Source organism: Equus asinus, chromosome 7 (assembly GCF_041296235.1).
Source record: "Equus asinus isolate D_3611 breed Donkey chromosome 7, EquAss-T2T_v2, whole genome shotgun sequence".
Classification (NCBI taxonomy): Eukaryota; Metazoa; Chordata; class Mammalia; order Perissodactyla; family Equidae; genus Equus; species Equus asinus.
In genome coordinates, this window is record NC_091796.1 from 82657752 (window position 1) to 82677573 (window position 19822).

The window sequence follows — 19822 nt, forward strand, 5'->3', positions numbered from 1 at the left end:
TAGAATAAGGAAAGACAAAGAAATTAAAGGCATATAGATTGGAAAGGAGGAAGTTAATTTGTCTTTATTCATAGATGACATGATTCTTTACATAGAAATCTAAGGAATCTACAAAAAAGCTACTAAAACTAATAAGTGAAATAAAGCAAGATTGAAGGATACAAAGTCAAAATACAAAAATCAATTTTATTTCTATATGACAACAATGAACAATTGGTAAATGAGTTTTTAAGAAGAATACCAATATAACATCAAAACCCGTGAAATTCTTGGGAATAAATTTAGCAAAGTATGTGTAAGATGTATACTGAAACCTACAAAGCATTGTTGAAAGAAATTAAAGATCTAAGTAATGGAGATATGTACCATGTTTATGGATCAGAAGGCTGAATACTGTTATGTTAGTTCTCTCTAGATTGATCTGTATATTCAGTGCAATTCCAATCAAAATTCTTCCAGGCTTTCTTGAGAAATTAAAAGCCAAATGATTCTAAAGTTTGTATGAAAATGCAAAGGACCTAGTAACCAGAACAGTTTTGAAAAAAAACCCCACAATGTTGGAGGATTTACACAACCTGATTTCAAGTCTTACTGTAAAAGCTGTATTTATCAAGACAGTGTGGTTTTGACATAAAGACAGGGATAGAGATGAATAAAAGAGAATAAAGAGTCCAAAAATAGACCCATACATATGTAGTCAATTGGTTTTTGATACAGGTTCCAAAATAATTCACGGATAGTCTTTTTAAGAAATAGTGCAAGAACAACTGGATATCTATGTGAGAAGAAATGAACCTTGACCCATACCTCACAACAAAAAAAAATGAACTTAAAATAGATCATGGGTATAAATGTAAAAGCTAAACACTGTAAAACTTCTAGTAGAAAATGTAAGAGAAAATCTTTGCATCCTTGGGATAGCCAAAGACTTCTTAGATAGCACAAGCGGCATAAACCATAAAACATAACTTGATAAATTATACTTCATCGAAATTAAAAACTTCTACTCATCAGAAGGCAATGTTAAGAAAATGAAAAAACAAATCATGGACTGGGATAAAATATTTGCAATACGTATGCAGTTGATCCTCATTCACAGATTCTGTATTTGCAAATTCACCTACCTGCTAAAATTTACAACCCCAAAAATCAGTATTTGTGGTGCTTTTGTAGTCCTTTGTGGACATGCACAGGGTGGCAAAAAATTTGAGTTGCCCAACATGCATGTTCCAGCTTGCGTCAAATAACGTGGTGTTCTGCCTTATTGTTTTAGTTTTCATACTGTACACAAGTGTCCTTTTCACGGCCTATTTAGTGCCACATATTTTGCATTTTTATTCTCTTTCTTGATGATTTTTCAATTTAGAATGGCCCCCAAGCATAATGCTGAAGTGCTGTCTAGTGTTCCTAAGTTCAAGAAGACCATGATGTGCCTTATGGAGAAAACACACGTGTTGGATAAGCTTCATGTAGACATGAGTTATGGTGCTGTTGGCTGTGAGTTTAATATTAATGAGTTGACACTATATATTAACTATATTAAATAAGGTGTCTTTAAACAGAAATACACATAAAATGAGATTATGTGTTGATTGGTTGACTAAAATGTGACCAGAGTCTCTCAGGAGCCTGACCCTGTATTTGTCCAAGGAGCAGTGGTTCAGTGTTCACTAATTTACTGTTGATGGTGACTTTATAGAACATAACTACTTCAAATAATGAGAATCAGCTGTACCTGATGAAGGACTGTATGCACAATATATTTTTAAAAACTTAACTACTCAATAATAGAAAGATAAATAGTCCAAAAAATTAGTAAAATGTTTGAACTGATACTTCACAAGAGAAAATAAATGAATGGCCAATAAGCATGTGAAAGTGCAGTTAACATCATTAGCTGTCAGGGAAATCGTGCAAATTAAAAATCACATTGAGGGGCTGGCCCTGTGGCCGAGTGGTTAAGTTCGCGCGCTCCGCTGCAGGCGGCCCAGTGTTTCGTTGGTTCAAATCCTGGGCGCGGACATGGCACTGCTCATCAAACCACGCTGAGGCAGCATCCCACATGCCACAACTAGAAGGACCCACAACGAAGAATATACAACTATGTACTGGGGGGCTTTGGGGAGAAAAAGGAAAAAAAAATAAAATCTTTAAAAAAAAAAAAAATCACATTGAGATACCACTACATGCCCATTAGAATAGCTAAAATTAAAGATAGACAATAGCAGGCTGGCCCCAGTGGCCTAGTGGTTAAATTTGGTGCGCTCCGCTTCAGCAGCCCAGGTTTGGTTCCCAGGCATGGACCTACACCACTCATCTATCAGTGGGCATGCTGTGGCAGCAGCTCACATACAAAAAGAAGATTGGCAGTGGATGTTAGCTCAGGGCAAATCTTCCTCAGCAAATAAAAAAAAGACGATAGCAGGTGTTGGGGAGGATGTGGAACAACTGGAACTTCATACATTACTGATGGGAATGTAAAATGGTACAGCCACTTTGGGAAAGTTTGGCAATTTATTATAATGTTAAACATATGTTTAGTATATAGTTTAGCAATTCCACCCCTGATTTTTTACTCAAGATAAATGAAAACAGTCTGCACAAAGACTGTGCAAAATATTCATGGTAGTTTTATTCATAATAACCATAAGTTGGAAACATTCCAAAGTCCATCAACCAGTGAATGAATAAACAATAGAATACTACTCATCACTAAAAAGCAACAAATGACTGATACGTGTAGCATATCATACCATAATGGATATAAAAATGTTATGCTGAAGAGTATCTACTATATGATTTTATTCATATGAAATTCTAGAAAAGGCAAATCCAATCTATAGTGACAGAAAGTAGATTAGTGGTTGCCTAGGACTGGGGTGATATTGGGGTTGATTGTAAAAGGGCACAAGGGAACAATTTGGGTTGATAGAAATATTCTATATCTTGATTGTGACGACAGTTACACAATTTTAAACATTTGTGAGAACTCGTCAAACTGTGATTAAAAATGGATGCTATTTACCATATGAAAGATATCAACTGAACAATGCAAACAAGTTTAAGTGATAAATAAGAATTTGGAAGTAAATAAATACAGATTGTACAAAAAAAATAATGTAACAAGCTTTATCATGTTTACCAAAGGAAGAAGGGAAGATTTGATAGTGGGTGGTAGTTGTGGGATAGAATGCAAGAGAGTTATTGTTTGGAAGGTACATTCTTCTTGCTGCACTATTTTATTCACTAATGTTCAGCCTTTTGGGAGGTCAAATTATCTTGCACTCAAACTGCGCTTACAGATAAAGTCATAGGGGCCGGCTCCGTGGCCGAGTGGTTAAGTTCGCATGCTCCGCTGAAGCAGCCCAGGGTTCGGATCCTGGGTGCGGGCATGGCACCGCTCATCAGGCCACGTTGAGGCGGCGTCCCACATCGGACAACTAGAAGGACCTGCAACTAAGATATACAACTATGTACCGGGGGGGTTTGGGAAATAAAGCAGAAAAAAAAAAAAAAAGATAAAGTCATAGCACAAACATGAGAGCACTTTAAATCACCTGGAAATAGTGCCAGCGCAAAGTGATTAAAGAATTATAGGAGATGTTATCCCTCTATCCCTCTTGCTTAGAATATATGTACTAAGCAGATGTTGGGCTTCATTCAGACACGGCACACAATACAAATTTGGTTCATGTGATGATCTCTGACTGGAGAATGACGGTGTTATATAGAATGGACCAATGTTGAAATAGCACTTTTTATAAAACCATTATATAAAAACAAAAGCCTATTGTATTTTATACCCCAGAAACAATTAGAATATAGCATGTTCTAAAAAGATAACTTTCCCAATAGCAACAAGAATTTAAGATACTTAACAATTTAATCTACCAAAAATTTTGTAAAACCTACTTGGAGAAAATTATAAATTTTTTTGATAGACATTGAAGCAAACCAAAACAAATGTCATGAACTAAAAGGAAAACAAAGCCCACTATACTGAAAACTTTTAAAAAGTTATCTAAAAAGAAGTGAACAGGCATTATGTGAGTAAAATCTGCATTACATAGACCTGGAAATTAGAAAGTGAATTTAGATCCAGTATTCTCATATGTCTTTCATTTTAATTCTTAAAGCAAACTTAAATCACGTTTCTTGGGAAATTTATACCTGAAATGTTTGAAATACCGAATGCTGTTTCTTTTCCCTGGAAAGCTTTGTCCGTTTCCCTTTTTCTGTGCTCCTGTCCAGTCCTCTGTTACAGCCAGTAACAAAGTATTTTATACATGATGTACAGTCATGCGTCGCATCACAACAGGGGTACATTCTGAGAAATGCGTCGTTAAGTGATTTCATTATTATGCAAACATCATAGAGTGTACTTACACAAACTTAGGTGGTATAGCCTACTACACACCTAGGCTCTATGGTACTAATCTTCTGGGACCACTGTCGTATATGCAGTCCATCGTTGACTGAAACATCTGTTATGTGGTGCATGACTGTATATCTCTCTCGTCTGTGGACTGCTTTAGGTCAGGGACAGTGGGGAGATAACTGTAGCAAAGTGGTTAAGAGCACAGGCTCTGGAGTTAAGGCCACCTGGGTTCTAATCCTGCCTCTGCTACTTAGCTGTATAAACTTGAGTAAGGTATGTAATGTCTCTGTGTCTCATTTGTAAATTGAATATGATAAATGGTGCCTATTTATAGGGTGTTGTGAAGATTTTAAATAATGGTAACACATGTTAAGTACTTTGAATAATACCCAGCATATAATCACCACTCGGAAGAGCAGTCGTGTTCTTAGCCATTCAGCAGCACACACTCTTCACTGGTATACTCTACATTTTGAACAATGTGTGATAAACATGTTAACGTTACAGTGATACCAGTCAGGTGGAACTTAGGACTGAGCAGGTTGTTATGTGACCTGTGGAGCAGGGCACAATTTGTTTTAAGTAAGAGGTAAGAAGCATAATGTCAAGTCAGCACCAGGAAAGATGGCACTAATTAGAACAAGTGAGAACTTTCCCTCACAAATATATATTAAGAATATAAGAATGTGTTCAGATCAGAAAATTATTCTACTCAAATAGCCACACAGGACTGAAGGGCAACCAAGTACCTAGTGTGACAATTATGGAGGCTCTTATGGACCCTGTCAGAAATTATACCATGGGAATAACTGTGTTAACTTGTGTAATGATTATCTGAATCTTAATCTCTTCACAATGTGAATGCAAAAAGGTGAGCATTACTAATCCTACATGAAGTTGTGCTCAATAAATACATATTGAATGAGCCAATTTTAAAAAAAGATACTATCAATATTATTCATAGTATCTTCAGAGCATAGCACAATAATGAACCCATGGAAATTCTACAATTAAATGCTTTTGTAAAATAAGTTATCTACAGTGCTCATGACCTGAGTTAGGATTGCTAATTCAGTTATTACATTTAACCAATTATTTACATGTACTGAGGATTACTTAGTTTTCATAGCAACCTTAATCTTTCATTTCATGGATTTTGATATGTTTAAATATATAGCTTTGTTAAATGCTTTTGTATTTAATGCATTTGCATTAATCTAATCTACTTATATTAAATCTAATTGCATTCTGACTTCCTGGGATGAATATTTAGTCATTAAACAAAAGGAACATTTTTCAAATAATTATTCATAGTGTCTAAGTAATCTAAGTACTGTACTTATTTTAATTCAAAATATAGTATCTTTGCTTTCTAAAAGCACATCATAAATACAAATTCTGATGTTATCTGAATTTAAACAGAATTGAATTTATGAAAAATATTTTCTCTTAAAGTATATGGCAATAATGTCCCAACAGCCATATTTTTAATCAAGAACATTGGTCAATTTTCAGTCAGTTCTTTAGCAAGCACAAAGCCAGAGGAAAGGGCTGTTTTCCTTGTGCTTCAGGATAGAGGGGAGAACTAGTTGGTCTTTAGTGGAGAAGCTCAGGTTCTGTTCCTTGAATCTTCCCTGTGAGAAGTCTCTTCATCAGGGGTTTCACTTGAGCCCAAGAGCCTTTTTAAAGATTTTTTTTTATTATTTCCTTTTTCTCCCCAAAGCCCCCCGGTACATAGTTGTATATTCTTCATTGTGGGTCCTTCTAGTTGTGGCATGTGGGACGCTGCCTCAGCGTGGTCTGATGAGCAGTGCCATGTCCGCGCCCAGGATTCGAACCAACGAAACACTGGGCCGCCTGCAGCGGAGTGCGCGAACTTAACCACTCGGCCACGGGGCCAGCCCCCCAAGAGCCTTTTTATACTTCGCCATTTAAATTTTGCACAGCTCTACAATCACTCATTTTTATAAAAGCAGCATTATTCAGATATTTTCCATGTAGTGTAAAATTCATTCATTTAAAATATACAAGTCAATGAGTTTTTAATATATTCACAAAAGTATGCAACCATCATGACGACCTAATTTTGTCATATTTCCATCACCCCAAAAAGCAACCCCATACCCATTAGCAATGACTCCCATTCCCCTGACTCCACTCCCCCTCCCCAGCCAGCCATAAGTAATCACTAACCTACTTTTTGTCTCTCTGGATTTTATTCCTTTTTATTGCCAAATAATATTCCATTGTATGGATATACTACATTGTTCATCAGTTGATGGACATCTGGATATTTCCACGTTTTGGCTATTATGAAAATGCTGCTATGTACAAGTTTGTGTATCATCACCATTTAAAACTTTCTTTTGATGTAGGAATGTGTTTGTATGTTATATCATAAGATTTGCATTAGAATTCCCTAGATATAGTTTTAATTTAGTATGAGTATGACATATATCATCCAATGATCTAAATACTTTCTGCTAAACTAGTAGCTAACTCAACCATTTATTAGTCCCTCTTTTGTCTTTTTGAGCCACTTAGAAACTGGGTAAGCAAAAACACAGCCCTTTTTGCTTTCATCACTCTCAGTGTTGGATTCCATTTCAAAGGACTCTAGAGTTTGATATTTCATGTCGTAGCTAGAATGGAGAAGAATGACTTGCTGTGAATCCTTTTACAGTTGGTTGGCTATCTTGGGGCCTGAAGAGCTGACTGACAGCAATAGGTCATATTCTCTGTTTCAGAATTTTCAATCTCATCATATATTCTTGTTTTGTTTTTGCTTAAAGTGAAACTTTGAAAGTTAGAATCTATACACTTGGAATGCTGAACAGCTTCTGGCATATAGAAATTAATTTTTGTATTGACATTAACCTCAAAGACACATCACTGATTGTACAAATGAAGTGAGTATACCCAGCAACCTAAGCTGGACTTGGGCAATCATTAAGAAAGTTCAGGGGCCGGCCCAGTGGCCAAGTGGTTAAGTTCGCATGCTCTGCTTCAGTGGCCCAGGGTTTCACGGTTCAGATCCTGGGTGCCGACATGGCACCGCTCATCAGGCCATGTTGAGGCGGCATCCCACATGCCACAACTAGAAGGAGCCACAACTAAAAATATACAACTATGTAGTGGGGGGCTTTGGGGAGAAACAGGAAAAATAAAATCTTAAAAAAAAAAAAAAAGAAAGTTCAGGGACCGGCCCAGTGGCGCAGTGGTTAAGTTCACACGTTCCACTTTGGCAGCCCGGGGTTCACCAGTTCAGATCCCGGGTGCAGACATGGCACTGCCTGGCAAGCCATGCTGTGGCAGGCATCCCACATATAAAGTAGAGGAAGATGGGCATGGATGTTAGCTCAGGGCCAGTCTTCCTCAGCAAAAAGAGGAGGATTGGCGGCAGATGTTAGCTCAGGCTACTCTTCCTCAAAAAAAAAAAGCAAGAAAGAAAAGTTCAAAGAATGTGATTGATGGTAGGAGTATTCAAAGTATGTTAGTCACTTTGTCTCTCGCTTTTGACTCAACTCTGGATTTGGGGGTTTATTTATTCGAAATAGGACTCCTTAATCAAATCAGACCTAGATTACTAGGGACTTAATAAGTAGTCTTTATTAAAATAAACGTTTTAGTAAATTATGAGAACTAGTTTTATAGTCTCTCTACCTTCTGGAAAAAATGAGCTTTAGTCAGGTATGTTTGGTTACAGGAATGCTAGTTTCTTGGAATGAACATGAATATAGAGGAAAAAACTGATTTTTAGTTTTGGCTATTTCATGGAATAAGGTCAGGTTGATCTTACAAGCACAAGGAATTTTAACTCATTAAGATAGTATCTTTCAGCATGGACTTTGTAAATTGTTTTTTTCTTTAGAATAAAAACAAAAGCTTTTAAATAAAGCTTTTTAAATAAAAGTGTGGTAGATGTCTTCATTTTTTATAAATCTTGTGAAAACGTCAATCTTAAGAGAAAACTAGACTTAGGAACAAGTCACTTGTGGTTTGGTTGTTGACTGTCATAGCTTTTTGCTTAACAAAATATGATGAAGAATAGTTTTAATTGGCTTAGTTCCTGCCAAATTTTGCATCGGCCAAATTCCTTACTTGTGGTTTAATTTCTTAAAAGCAGGGCCATGTCTTATGCTACTTTGGTATCCACAAGAAATCCCAAACAGTGCTGGGAATTAAGCAGGTAGTTAGGGCTTGATTTAAGATCTATTTCATAATGTTCACTTGCATTTTACACCAGTGGCCTAGTAGAAAACTTTTAAAGAGGAGCTGTCCTTAGCTTGCCTGGGTGTTCCTAGACAGGACATTCCTAAAGGCTCGGTTCAAATATCACCCTGTTCTAAAGCTTTTCCTGTCCATCCAATCCAGACCTTCTGCAGAATTAATTATCCCCATTTCTCTCCTCATAATGTGTTGTGTACTCCTCTAATAGCTTTGATGATGTTGTTTGATAATTATTTATTTTCCGGTCTGTCTTCTGCCAAGATTCTCAAGGTTAAGGACTTTATTGTAACCTTAACACTAAGCACAATGTGTGGCAATAGAGATAGAGTTTTGGTAAAAATTCTAATCCTTTGGCTGATTGTTTTCATTTCTTCCTTTGTTACTCATATTTTCTAAAAGATAATCTCCCTTCTACTTCTGGCTTTATGATAAAGAAATATGCTTTATGATCATAATTTTAATAAAATAAAATCCTGCCTCCTCTTTTAGTAATGAATTAGAACTGCAGAGAACTGGAGACAAAATCAGGGAGCCTGGGTAATATAGGTTAGTGGTTCTCAAACGTTATCATGCATCAGAATCACCTGAAGGGCTTTGTAAGACATGGATTCTTGGGCCCAACCTCTAGAGTTTGTGACTCAGTAGAACTGGGATAGGGGTCTGAGAATTTGTTTGTCTAACATGTTCCCAAAGTGATGCGGATGTGGTTGGTCCAGGGACCATACTTTGAGACCCGCTGATAACAGGTTATACATTCTAACTAACCTACCTGAAAGACCTCCAGTATGCTGAAGTAGGATCTGTTTCTGATCTCCCCACCTCTTTAATGTCTTGGGAAAAAATGTACTCCATAATTGCAAAGATCTCTACAAGTGTCTCCACGGAGCACAGTTAAGCTGTTGATGAGCAAACTTTAGTGCCCAAAGACTCGAGTAGGAAGGGGTTTTCTAAGGAAGACTGGTTGACCTCTTTTGCAGTGCAGGTCTGGAGCCCTGTGCTCATAACCACTATGGTACACCCTCCCTGATAGGTTGTTCTCTTTTGGTGTCTCATCATCTGCTATTATAGGAGTACATCTATAATGGGCACACAGTAAGGACTTGTTGACTAGTAATGAAACTAGTTTAGAACTCCACCCTTCTGATTTTGAGGCATCATAAAATGCTTCTTTTCACTTTCACATCTGTATTAGTTTGAATGCAAATAAAATTATGAAAAATATTTTATATTTAATTACGAAGCATTATCGTCAATGTTTATATAGTATCTAATTAACCAGATTTCCCCCTGTATTACATTTAGCCATATTGATTACCTTTAAGTTGCTTTTAAGATCCTAAATTATGGCCTATACTGTCAATGAAAGAATGCTTTTTCATTCAGTACATGTTTATTGTATGTTAACTATGTACAGGTTAAGCTTTGGAGTTTCAGTGATGCAGATTTTTATACACAGGATAATATAATTTTCTGGCTGAGGATATTTTTGCGTTCTAATTATTTTAAATTAATAATTCATGAATGTTGTAAATAAGATTATTCAGAAATATCAAAACTATATATTCTGGAAAAAAACAGGTTAATTAGCTGTTATTTCTAATCACAAGGAAAATAACCATTGCCATATGACTTCCTAAGTAGACACATCATACAAGTTCTTACCTGATTGTGAAGTGGCTTTAAAAGAAATTCATAATCAAGTGAAGACAGTAATTGTTGTACCTTTGTACTACTACATGATTTTAGAGGAAAAATATTTTTAGAAATTAAGGCTTACTGGATAACTACTGTATATTGTGCATTTTTTCCAAGTTCGTTGGGGAAATTATCTTTAAAAGTCTCTTCCATTGATGAATTTGTTGTCTAGTCAAGTTGAGAACATGAACCATACGTACATGAAACCACAGTGCAAGCAATTAAAAGCCAAATTATCAGCTAGAGCAAGTAATTTGTTTTAAATTGGATAAATCAGCATCTATAAAGAAAAAAAGAATGATCAAAGTGAAGCAGGACTGGTGAGGTTACCATTTATATACACAGTTCTTGATAGTGAGGGCAAACTAGTTGAAATTTAGCTGGACTAGTGAGTGTTTAGATTAAGCTATTCCTTTTTGTAACTTGTTAGCTATTGGACTGGCCTAAACTTTAAAATTAGTCTTGCTACCAACCTCTAGTGCTTTTTCTGAGAAGATTCAATAAATGAGTAACCAACGACTCATTCTCTTCACCTCTCAGAGAATTTTGTAGAAGCAAAATGAGACCTTCCCTCATAGCTCTTTTACAGATATGTTGAAAATTGTGCTCTTAGATTTGTCAGGATGATTTCTTAAATAATTAAGAGCGAGAAAGATTGGAAGGCAGCAGTTCCTTATTATCAGGCTTAACCCAAGTTAGATCTGGTAGACTTTAAAAAATATATAATCTGCTTTTGATTGTTTGGTCATGTGTAATTTGTTCCTTATCCAAAGAATTTAATGATGGAAATAAACATTCATGACATGAAAAGTCACTCCCTTTCTAAAGCTTTTTCTGTCTAACCATTGCCAAGCCCTCCACAGAATTAATTATTCCTGTCTCTGTTCCCGGGCCTACTCTTCATTGTATTATGATATGTAGTGTAATAAGATAAAGCTATATTTCCAGAGAAGCGTTTGGTGAGGTTTTCTTTTTTATTATGGAGATTTTTCAGCATATACTAACTAAAGTAGAGAGAATGCTGTAAGGAACCCCATGTACGCCCTCCCCAGCTTCGATAATTGTTAACTTTCTGCCATTCTTGTTTTATCTTCACTTCCTTATATCACACTTTTTGTTGTGGTTGTGTTGTTGGCTGGAATATTTTAAAGCAAATCTTAGTACCATTTCATTTATAAATAAGTTAATGTGTATTTCTAACCGAGAAGGCTTTAAAAAAAAACACCATTATTACACCAAACAAAATAAAATAAAACACCAAACTTAATAACATCTAATAGTCCATGTCCAGTTTGGCTGGCTCAAAATTGTGTTTTTTCTGATTGGTTTGTATGACTCAGGATCCAGACATGGTCCACACATTACATTTGGTTGACATGAAGATTCGGTCTCTTAATCTTCTCTATAACCACACTCCCTGCTTCCTCCAAGTTTTTTTCCCCATGCTATTTAATTGTTGAAGAAACTGAATTGTTTGTCTTATAGGATTTCCCACATTTTAAATTTAGATGATTTTATCCTGGTGATAGCATTCCACATGTTCCTCTTTCCCCCCAAATTTCCTGTAATCTGTTAGAGAATAAATTGGGTTTGGATTCAGTCTTTTTGGCAAGAATGTTTCGTAAGTGATACTGTACACTTACTGTTGCTTCCCATCAGGAAGCACATGACCTCCGCTTGTTCCAGTGCCAGCGAAGGCCACTGGGTTTGAGAGTTAACCATCTGATCCTTTTCATAAGAATAATGATGTTAATTATTATTATTCTAACAAATCAGCAACTATTTGGTTTCCCTGAAATACTATCCAAAGAAGCAAGGCAGGAAAAATGCTAGGTTTTTTCCCTCCTTTTATTTATCAATTTTCAGAACATGAAATGAGTTGAAGTGACTGAGGACTTATAAAAAAATATTATAAATGTTTATATTTGATGTGTTTCAATGTATTATAAACATGATTCTTTTTGACTCTCAAAACTGTCCCATCTTCAGTTAGTGGATGCCCCTTCAGATTGAATCCTGTGTCATTTGACGTTACCCTAGTAATCTTTGATAAATTCCTTGCTTTCAGCATGTCAAGATATCCCTGGTTCACTTTTTCAGACTTGGAATCTCATCCATTTCTCCAAGAGCCCTGGTTTCTTTTAGTAGAAATCTAGGTACTAATAGTTTTCATTGTTAATAGACTGTCATTGCTTCTAGGCCTTTTCCACGGACAGAGTTGGTAAATAAGGGTTTTTTTGAAAAGAGAAAAAGAAATTTTGTTCCTACCAATACAACCAGTTCAAATTAAAGATGTCAAAGGGTTTTGTTGGGGTTTTTTTTTGGGGTTTTTTTTTTTGAGGAAGACTAGCCCTGAGCTAACATCTGCTGCCAATCCTCCTCTTTTTGCTGAGGAAGACTGGCCCTTAGCTAACATCCATGCCCATCTTCCTCTACCCTATATGTGGGATGCCTGCCACAGCATGGCTTGACAAGTAGTGCATATGTCTGCACCCGGGATCCGAACTGGCAAACCCCAGGCCATGAAAGCAGAGCACGTGAACTTAACCGCTGTGCCACGAGGCAGGCCCCTCAACGGGTTTTTATTTGATATATTTGATTTTATAATGAGATCTCTTTTCTCATGCTGAAAATCTTGGTTCCTAATAACTAACATAACTGTTTTAACCTGCAGTAAAACTAGCATCAAAAGAACTAACTACATGTAACAACAAGACTGCTGGAGGCAGTTTAAGATTTCTCTGTGCTTCTTTTACATCCTTAGGATACACACTTGTAGGGATGTGTAGTCAAAATATGTCTTTTAAAATTATTTAAACTTTTCTACTATATAGGTGACGTCAAATTTTATAGATTCAGGTTATTTTCAGTTTATTTCAATTTTTAGAGGTTCATTTTTTCTATTTAATGAATTTTGTCTTTTAATACATAAAATATTTATATGTTGTCCCAAAGTAAAACGTATAAGATAAGGTGCATTCAAAGTATCTACCTTCTATCTCTATCCCTTCCCCCTCTTTATTCCCCTCGCTAGGTAACCATCTTTATTAGCAAAAACTAATACAAAAGTTCATCCTTCTATTGTTTCTTTTGAAAATATAAATAAATATATATGTATTTCCCCCTTGTCCTAATTTTCAACATAAGCTCATATACTATAAATAATCTGCACCTTGCTTTTTTCACTTAACAGTATGTTCTGGAGATCTCTCTATAGTAGTATATAGCTCTCTTCATTCCTTTTTAAAGCTGAACAGTACTCTATAATAAGGTTATACCAGTCCCCTCTCTAAAGATGGACATTTGGACTGTTTCCAATCTTCAGTTGTTACAAATGGTGCTGAAATTGATAGGCATGTGAATACCCTATTTAATATTTTTGCTGGTGTTTCTTTGGGATAGCTTCCTAGAAGTGGAATTGCTGGGTCAAAGGGTAAAATACCTATGTAATTTTACTAGGAAAAAAAAGTTCTTATGCGTGGTATTTAATTAAGAATTGAAAAGGAAGCAGAGTTCCTCTTTCCTCATATATGAATAAATTATTTCAATAGATGTATAGTTGACTACCTACTATGTGCCTGGTATTGTTCTAGTTGCTGGGGCTACAGCAGGAGGTTCTTCAGCACTTCGTGAATCATGAAGGTAAATAAACAAAGTTAGTTTCAGATTTGGTGAGTGCTCTGAAGGAAGTACATGGGTTGATATGAAAGAGAGTAACTGAAGACAACTCACTTTAGATAGGGTCGTCATGGAAGGCCTCTCTGAAAAGGTGGTATTTGAGCTGAGACGTGAAGGATAAAAATGATTAACACTGTTATTTATTGACTTCCCTACTATGTACCAGGCAGTATAAAGGATTTTCATGCATTGCCTCATTTAATCTCGAAAGATCCTGCAAAGTCTGTTTCATAATTCCCGTTTTACAGATAAGAAAACTGATGCTCAAAAAAGTAAATTAGTTGCTCAAGGTCTTTTTTTTTTTTTTAAAGATTTTATTTTTCCTTTTTCTCCCTAAAGCCCCCCAGTACATAGTTGTGTGTTTTTAGTTGTGGGTCCTTCTAGTTGTGGCATGTAGGATGCCACCTCAGCATGGCTTGATGAGCGGTGCCATGTCCACACCCAGGATCTGAACCACGAAACCCTGGGCTGCCGAAGCAAAGCGCGTGAACTTAAGCACTTGGCCACGGGGCCGGCCCCAACTTGCTCAAGGTCTTGAAGCTTGGAAAAGGGGGCCTAGGATTTGAATCAAATGTAGAATTGTCTAATTCCAAAGCCAGATAAGATAAACACTTTTTACTGTATTACATTGCCTCTCTTAACCAGACAGAAAGCAGAGAATACTGAGTTAATGGAGTAAATGGTTTAGACTGTTGTTTTAACCTGGCCAGGAGTACAATGTTTTGTTTTTTCCTTTTAAAGAACTATTTATATTTATTACTGAATGATTGCAAATTCAGAATACATATGCTTATTTTATTTGGAATATTCATTATATAAGAAAATAGAGAAACGTACTTCTTGTCCAAGCTACATAAAACAGTTTCAATATCTGTTTTTATTGTTTTCAGTTTAATGATGGTTCTATTTTTAAAAGACCATAGCAAAAATATCCCCCAGATATTTCTAGCCTATTAAAATGAATGATGCGCCTTCTAGGTATCCTATTTATTTATTTATTTCATAAATATTTGTTAAAATATTTATGGTACTTTACAAGTGTCTGTTTAAATTAGCTTTAGTAAATGAAATACCTGAGCAAAACATTGCTCAAGGTTCTGTAAATAACTGTAAAATTAATCTTAGGGGAAAATTTTTTCTTATATCAGCACTTACTGAGCACTTAAATATATTAAGTCTCACAACAACCCAGTCAAGTAGGTACTGATCCCCATTTTTCAGATGAAAGAACTGAGGTCCAGAGAGACTACATAATATACCTGAGATCACCATCTTTTTCCTTTTTTTTTAGATCACCACCCAATAAGTGATAGATTCACACCTAAGGTTCAAATCCTACGTGATCATAGGTTTTCTATCATAAGTAATAAAAGTCATATCAAACAATGAGAAAGTAGGGAAATGTTATATTCTTCTTGCTAGTGAGTTAAATCCATACTACTGTCCGCTGAACCAGGCGTGAAGATTCATCAACATTTTCTTTGGTGTCTTAAACTAGAACTAGGTGCAGTTAAAACCCAGATTCTGACTTTACGAACAAGGCCACCTCTAACAATATTAAAATAAAATGATATTATTCCTTGGCTTAAAGAAAAATTTTCCAGTAGCTATGGGAATGCTTGTGGTATAAAGACAGCATCTTAAATCTTTATGCAAGTCATACACAAAGTGTTATTGCGATGAAAAAATAGTGGCGTGAATAATACCTGCTCACAGCCCAAGACACTTGATGTATCTTGGGCCTCAGTGTTTGTTGGATTTTGCAATTTCATGAGCAAGGTTTGTATTTTTTTAAAGTTCTATATTTCTCTGTGTCCCACTTGATGTCAAATCTGTATTCTTAGATTGTAGGATTCCATTAGAAAAAATAATCTCAGCTCCTCCTCCCTCCATCCCCCCTCCCCCACACACTCATTTTGTATAATATGGTAATGATATCACCGTAGCAGTAATTACGGGTCATCTTCATTTCTTTCATCTCTGCCTGTTCTGATGGCTTCATTCCTTTGACGGAAAAGATTTGGCTCTGGGTGCTATGATTATTTTGTTAAGCGTTATTCGAATAGACAGGAGTGAGAGAAATTAATCAATCCAAATGCAATTAGCATCATGTTTAACCCAGTGATGGACGTCTCAAGGTGAAACAGCCAGGGGAGTTTCAGACATTATTATTCAATCCAGTGGTTCTTATCTAAATTATAATCAAGAGAGGTTTTTATTGGCTTCTCAGTGTGAAGATGTAACTCTTTCCCTGCCCTGGGGGTCAAGACAACTGGGCCTTCATCCTCTAGACTTTAGCTACTGCCAACACCTTGAAGTGGGGATGTTCCAAGCAGGAAACTTGTCTTAATATCCAAGTCATTTGAAATTATCGATACTGTGATCTTGGTCTGATTTTCCTGAGAGTGGAAACTAACCTATGGATAAATTACTCTGTCTAACTTGGGGCAAAATATTTTGTGTAGTGATCAAGTCACTTTGACTAGTTGTTGTTCTATCTTAACCTTACATGATAGATTATTATTGCTATTATTCTCACTTTATGGATGAGGAAATTAAGACCATGTGAAGCCACTAGCCTTTGGTCATAATAACTGTTTTACCACGATGTATTACTATGTAAGGGCCCTGAAGCATGAATGTTCTGCACAAATGTATGAGTATTTAATAAAAGTTCTCGCCCCAAGAGTATTAATCTCTTGCTTTGATTTCATTATCTTTTGTTCAATTGAGTTTACCCTTGAAAAGGCAACCAAGTGAAACTATGAAGTATGCCTGTGAGGCCCTCTCAAAAGGAAACAAAATACTGATAAGTTGTTAGCTCTCATTTCTTGAACACAAATCTTTGGAGTTTTTTGTTGTTTTGATTTGTTTTTTAGTAGGGAGAAGGATGGTAAGAAGGATCGAATATTTGAAATCTAGTCTTGTTTCGTTCTTAAAAGAGGGCAGGGCAAGGAGAGTTGATGGAGAAACACAGGCTTTCACCTGAATACAACATTTTTCAAATGCCTGGCAATTAAGATTCTTCTACTTCTGCTTTCAATCTTCAGGCATCATGGCTGACACTTCCCATATTTTATGTTCCTGCTTGATGTTTTATATTCTGAGAATAAATCTGTTGGCTGGATATTTCTGTCCTTTTTTTGTTCCTGTTGTGAAAACCCATTAAAATTATTTTCCATATTAGAACTGTCCAAATTTGTTTAGCTGTACATTGAGTCCTGGCATTTCCTTTTTTTATTACTTTACATTACTTCTTGGATAAAATGTTCTCTGGAAATGTGAAGAAAAAAATGTTTTGATATAAAATTATGTTTCTCTGAATTCACGGAAGGGAACACTCTTCTTAGCCACCCACCCTTTTGGAAGAAAAAGTCTTATTAGAGGCATAAGACACCCAATCGAAAGAGAATCCAGAAAGTGTGCCCCAAAGAGGCTTTTTTGAAACTTCTGAGGGTGAAGATTTTGATAGTCAACGATAGTTTGGTCATAGATTTAGTAACCAGACTATTCTTTTCTCTGATATATATTTCATCTCCTTTTTGAAATGCTTATGCCCAAAGAACTTTAGGCAAAAGCCTGAAGGCTGTTCTGCTTACCTTCAAATGCTGCTTTTATATATTTTAGAGAAAAATGAGATTTCTACCAAAGACTCTCACTTGTGTGTACTTTCTCACAAGAGTTGATTGAGAATGGTCAGCAGACCTTACTACAATTACATCACCTTCTGAGGGCCACCAACTGTCCTAATGAGGCTCCAAGAGACCCCTCGTCATCCGGTGACATGCTCAGTTCCCAGCACCTTCTGCTTTTGACAGTGGCACCGGCGCCAGCTGTTCTCATGTTAGAGGCATTAAAAAATGCTTAGTGCTTGACTTGAATTATCGATCGTTTAGCGGTATGTTTTGTGCAGAGGTCTGAACTGGAGCATGGTAAAGAATCTCAGTCTGGCAGACTGCCCTGGAACTTCTCTGCTGTACGCCAGCTCTATGCCAGAGCAACAGGAAAACTTTCCACATTCCTGTGGGAGAGAAGTTGGCATTATAAGTCACATTGGTTTCCTTTTGTTCTCCTCTAATCCACCAAAATACCTGTGAACAGCTAGCTCCATCTCAGAGGTCACTTCTAATTTATTTGCGTCTTCCCTAGTATCTAGTACATAGTAGGCATGCTACTGTGACTAACTTAACTATCCATCCGTCCCCTTCATGCTTCTCTTCTACACAGCACGCACCGCTGGCTAGGTGACCCCTCTTCTCATAGTGTTAGAATGCATTCAAAGCTTCAAGGACCAAAAAAGTAATTTTTAAAGAAGAATCAAAACCATAATTATTACAAGTGGCATCATTTCTATAAAACATCTATGAAGCTAATTAAATAAATAGCCTTTTAGCACATTGATTTAAACTAAACTAACTAGGATTTTATGTGTTCCTTTTTGCTTTAAGTATGTGCTGGTACAATTAAGGAAGGTAGCTGCCTATGATACCCAATATTACTCCAGCAGGTTTGATCTTCCAGAATATATGTGCCATGTAGATGCAAGTCATTCATATTTCCATTTGGTTTGCATTTGAACTTTTTAAAAAATAAATAGTTCGGCCTCCTTTTGCCGCTCCTGATGCTCATTCGGTGTGAACCTGGTACCTCTTTTGTAAAGCAGCAACCAAGGCGACTCCAGTGCTTGCCGTGGCTGATGAAACACCCAAGGAAGTAGTCAAGACTAGGAAGAATAGTCATATTAATTTGAAGGTGGTGGGGCAGGATAGTTCTGTGGTGTAGTTTAAAACTAATTAAGGCCCATTGTGAATGACAGGGTCTGTCAATGAGGCAGATCAGTCCAGCGTGATGAGCAGCCAATTCCTGAAACAGACACACCTGCACAGTTGGAAATGGCGTTTGAAGATACTCCTTGATGTGTTGAGGTGTTCCAGCAGCAGACATCAGGTGTCTACTACAAAGGGAACTTGCTATTCACTCCAGAACTCAGTTCCCACAGACCAAGAATACATTCCTAGTTAGAAAACTGCAATTTGGTTCCACCACGTCCTGACTACTACAGTATGGGTTTCTCTATTCTTTCCTTTTCCCCTTCCTGATTCTTTTATTGTACACAATTATAACTGGTATATGCACACAAGCATATTACCTTTTTTTTTAACTAAATTGCCAATGCTATGTTTTGATTGACATCAAATGGTTATGGGATGGGGCAAAATACTGGAGAGTACCCCCTATTGCCATTAGTGGCATGCTCATTCAGCTCTTAGCTTTCATATTTCAGAAAGTTATTTTACTCTCACTGTTTAACAAAAAAATCTTTGCATATCTTGTTCAATGGAGAATTTTAATATTTTTCACTTATCATTGTAAAACCAGGAACAATTGTATAACTTTTTTGTACATAGCTGTTACATGTAGGGCAATCTGTCTTTAAGTAGGGATAAATTACTCTGAAAGAAATGAATGCCGACCCGGTGGTGCAGCGGTTAAGTGTACACGTTCCGCTTCAGCGGCCTGGGTTCACCGGTTCGGATCCCGGGTGAGGACTGGGCACCGCTTGGCAAGCCATGCTGTGGTAGACATCCCACATATAAAGTAGAGGAAGATGGGCACAGACGTTAGCTCAGGGCCAGTCTTCCTCAGCAAAAAGAGGAGGATTGGCAGTAGTTAGCTCAGGGCTAATCTTCCTCAAAAAAAAAAAAAAAAAAGAAAGAAATGAATCCTAGATAATTTTCCCGTCAAATGTATTGTTGCTTAAATAAACTTCTGTTTGAAATGAAAGAGATAGTTATATAGTAGCTAGCATTTACTGAGTGCCTATGTGAACTCTGTATTAAT

At 36.5% G+C, this 19822-nt stretch overlaps 1 protein-coding gene and 1 pseudogene across 3 annotated transcripts in view; both read left to right on the top strand.

Annotated features, from left to right (window-relative positions):
* The window catches only part of LIN52 (lin-52 DREAM MuvB core complex component), a 111545-nt gene that overhangs the window by 84984 nt on the left and 6739 nt on the right, over positions 1–19822 (top strand). The gene's annotated exons all lie outside the window — the stretch shown is intronic.
* On the top strand, positions 1368–19127 carry LOC106827664 (small ubiquitin-related modifier 2 pseudogene; annotated as a pseudogene).